Below are 1,331 nucleotides of genomic sequence, written 5' to 3' on the forward strand. Positions count from 1 at the left end.
ACTTGGACTATGTAGGTTACCTAGCGGGAACTTGCACTCTCTAGTTTACCTAGCGGGCACTTGGACTATGTACCTTCCCTAGCGGGCACTTGGACTATCTATGTTAACTAGCGGGCACTTGGACTATGTAGGTTGCCTAGCGGGCACTTGGACGATCTAGGTTAGGTAACGGGCACTTGGACTACCTAGGTTAGCTAACAGGAAATTGGACTATCTAGGTTACCTAGCGGGCACTAGGACTATGTAGGTTACCTAGCGGGAACTTGGACAATCTAGGTTACCAGCGGGCACTTGGACTATCTAGGTTAACGAACGAGCACTTGGACTATGTAGGTAACCTAGCGGGCACTTGGACTGTCTAGGATAACGAACGGGCACTTGGACTATGTAGGTTAACTAGCGGACATTTGGACTATCTAGGTTAGCTAACGGGCAATTCGACTATCAAGGTTACCTAACGGGCACTTGGACTATGTAGGTTACCTAGCGGGCACTTGGACTATCTAGGTTACCTAGCAGGCACTTTGACTATCTAGGTTAACTAACGGGCACTTGGACTATGTAGGTTGCCTAGTGAGCACTTGGACTATATAGGTTCCCTAGCGGGCGCTTGGACTATGTAGGTTCCCTAGCGGTTACTTGGACTGTCTAGGTTATCTAGCGGGCAATTATACAGTCTAGGTTACCTATCGGGCACTTGGAATATGTAGTTTACCTAGCAGGCACTTGGACTATGTAGGGTAACTAGCGCACACTTGGACTATCTAGGTTACCTAGCGGGCACTTGGACTATATACGTTCCCTAGCGGGCATTGGGCTATCTACGTTACCTAGCGGGCACTTGGACTATCTAGGTTAACGTACGGGCACTTGGACTATGTAGGTAACCTAGTGGTCACTTGGACTGTCTAGGTTACCTAGCGGGCACTTGGACTATGTAGGTTAACTAGCGGACAATTGGACGATCTAGGTTAACTAGCGCGTACTTGGACTATCTAGGTTAACTAGCGGTCCCTTGGAATACGTAGGTTAACTAGCGCACACTTGGACTATCTAGGTTAACTAGCAGGCCCTTGGACTATGTAAGTTAACTAGAGGGCACTTGGACGATACTGGTTAACTAGCGGGCACTTGGACTATCTAGGTTAACTAGCGGGCACTTGGACTATCTAGGTTAACTAGCGGGCACTTGGACAATGTAGTTTCCCTAGTGGGCATTCGGACTATATAGGTTACCTAGCGGGCACTTGGACTATGTAGGTTAACTAGCGGGCACTTGGATTATCTAGGTTAACTAACAGGCACTTGGACTATGGATGTTCCAGAGCGGG

Source organism: Tenrec ecaudatus, unplaced genomic scaffold, assembly GCF_050624435.1.
Source record: "Tenrec ecaudatus isolate mTenEca1 unplaced genomic scaffold, mTenEca1.hap1 Scaffold_121, whole genome shotgun sequence".
Classification (NCBI taxonomy): Eukaryota; Metazoa; Chordata; class Mammalia; order Afrosoricida; family Tenrecidae; genus Tenrec; species Tenrec ecaudatus.